The 2,887-nt window shown below is 32.1% G+C and overlaps 1 long non-coding RNA gene across 1 annotated transcript; it reads right to left on the bottom strand.

The window, feature by feature from the left end:
* Positions 1-6: 6 nt before the first annotated feature.
* LOC124895589 lies at positions 7-2,001 on the bottom strand. The gene is made up of 3 exons (XR_007051813.1): positions 1,846-2,001; positions 1,595-1,688; positions 7-637 (listed from the first exon to the last, which is right to left on the bottom strand). It is a non-coding gene; the product is annotated as an uncharacterized LOC124895589 (long non-coding RNA).
* Positions 2,002-2,887: the final 886 nt, after the last annotated feature.

Below are 2,887 nucleotides of genomic sequence, written 5' to 3'. Positions count from 1 at the left end.
ATAAGCATCGGAATCTAGCAAATCAGTTAAGTGTCTGTGTAGCAGATGCATAAAGAGCGGTCCATCACTCATGGGGAAGCTCCATTGACATGGGTCCGGGGCTTTCAGCTAAACATATTTGACATCTTCCTTGAGGAGTTCAATATTTTTCAGCAAGTCTTGAGTTGCACGACTTGTTTCATCAATACTCTCTTCATTCCGTGATTTTTCTTCTAAGTCACAAACAAGAGTTGATACCTTGGTGGTACGTGCTCCAATACGTGCCAAAAGATCAAATAATTTGTCATGATGAATAAAGTCTCTAGGCATGTCAGTAAGAATAATCAACAGAAACTCCATTATGACCTGTATGTTTCGAGCCCCTGAAGTTCTTGCGGCAATAACAATTACCATGTACTCTTGTAAGTGAATCAGATATTTTCTCAGAACTTCCGGAGAGGTTTCAAGGAGTTGCGTGATAAAGCATCCAACTTCTGCTGATGGTGAAGCTTTCAAATTTGTATAACATATTTGCATCACCTCCAGTTCAATTGGAATAATTTTCATGAGTAGATGTGCTAGCTTGGAGAGTCAACTGCTCAAATTGCTCAGCAAGATACTGCTCAACAACGTCCTTGCGAAGAGCAGAAAATGACACCTGCAAAATGACCAAACCAATGCTTTATTTATTTTCTATATTTATTAGAATTGATGTCATTAAATTGAGTTTATACATTGATTTTGTACGATTGTGGGTTTATCAACAGTTTTGGTGCTTAAAATTTTTCTATTACTTAAGAAATACATTTTTGAAAAGACATTAAAATAATTGTTCACATGTTATTTTTTTACGGCCGAAAATTTGACTCTCTGTTGAATTATACTTTCTTGGAATTACTCCCTGTATCCCAATTTAAATGACCCACTTTTTCTTTTAGTCAGTCCCAAAAAGAATGGCGGGCTTCTATACTTTGGAACAATTTAACTTTGTAACCCTAATTTCACCTTCTTTAAATAAAATAATTCTACCTAATCAACAAACGGCGACAAAATAGTTACATCTTTTTCGTGAAACTACTAAAGAGTTATATCTTTTTCAAGAAACTACTAATGAGTTATACTACTCCCTCTGTCCCATATTAGTTGGTCATTTTTCTTTGTACGCACATGTTAAGAAATTGTAAATAAAAAGAAAATTTTACTGATTCAGCCCTTAAAAAACTTCTTGGATACTTTTACGAACAAGTGTGAATGCTTTCAAAAAGAATTAATTACAAGAACAGAATCTAAGAAAATTAATTAATGCTTTTTGTAGAAATCTAAAAGAAATTCATTGTGGAAATTTTCTGATATTCATTCTATTCAGTATCAACTTTGTATAATTAGGCTATGCTATGTATATATATATACAGCTAAGAAAGATATACCCTAATGGGGTCTCCGGCAATACTTTCTTGATTTACTAAGGTAGACAATTAATAAGGGATAACTATTTTTAGTAAGATCGCCAACTAATATGGGACAGCGGGAGTAAATAATTAATTTTTTTAAAGGTATTTATTAAGGGTAAGTTAGTAAAACAATCTTTATTTTTAAGGAAACGAGTATGACATACCATAAAGTTGTTAGCTTCTCCTTTCTCTCTTTGTCCTTCATTCTCCATGACTCTAAGTGCCTTTCAAGTTTCCTCCCTTTCAAGTTCTCAGTATCTCACGTATAAAATGCATATAAAAAGTTTATCAGGAGAATAAAGCAGCAAAAATGTACAAATATAAATAAGTAAATAGTATTCTGTGTTTACTTTCTGAATTTTTTCTGCAGATCTTAATACTAGAATTAAACAAATTAAGTTTATTAGAGACTAACCTTATCACTTGATGAAAATTCTGATATAGTTGCTTTGTTCCTCTGTGTTTTTGTGTACTCTCGAGAAAACTATTAGCTTGAATAATGAAAAGCTGAAAATTAGAAGATAAAGAGAGAACAAATCACTGATGTTAGGTAGAAAATGATGCATAGGATTTCCAATAATGTTTATAAAGCAAAAGCAAATGGGGCCTCCAACATAATCATACTCTCAAGTGGGAACAATAACCTGCAATAGGGAGTATTGGCCATGAAATATATATATATATATATGTTTTTAGATCAGTATTCAATATCTTTCGAATTATGATCAAAGTTGCTCTAATATACTCCTTCACAGGGATCCTATTACCCCGAACTCAATTTTAATGCATTTTTGTCACCCTTTTGGGCTGACGTGGAACCTTTATTACATAAAATGAAGCCCACTTCAAAGATGTTGCGTCACCTAAAAAGGATGACAAAATACGCTAAAATTTAGTTTGGGGTAATAGAACTCGCGTGAAGTTGAAGTGTGTCATAGCAAATTTGGTCAGTCCAGAGATACTAGATGCTGTACTCTATTTTTTTGGTATTGCGCTAGGTCGAAAAATTTTAAATTTTTCAGTAATTTTAAAAATACCAAAACACTGCTTTCACTCCAAATTACTCACAAAAGTTCAAAAATAACTCCAATTTATATTCGTTTTCTCCTTGCAATGTCCTTTTATTATTACTAATTGTCTCCTTCCACAATTCCTTTTATTATCCATAGAGAAGTGTATTTTTGTATTGTTACTCTATGCACAACGATAATATTTTGAAAGTAATCTATCTGTGGGATCAAAAATATTTTGTCAGATTTTTAATGTCCTTTTATTCAACTTTCACAATCCTACTTCAAATGATATTAGCGTATCAATTTTTTTTTTTAAAAACACTATTAGAAGCTAACCTTTTTACTTGATGAAAATATCTTCTGGTTGTTTTATTGGGAGATGTTTGGTTTGGGGTAGTGGAGAAAACAATTTCAGTATTGAAAAAAATTGTAGCAAAAATGATG

This window comes from Capsicum annuum, unplaced genomic scaffold (assembly GCF_002878395.1).
Source record: "Capsicum annuum cultivar UCD-10X-F1 unplaced genomic scaffold, UCD10Xv1.1 ctg83098, whole genome shotgun sequence".
NCBI lineage: Eukaryota > Viridiplantae > Streptophyta > Magnoliopsida > Solanales > Solanaceae > Capsicum > Capsicum annuum.
The sequence above is the reverse complement of the archived record's forward strand: the minus strand, read 5'-3'. Positions and strand labels throughout refer to the sequence as shown.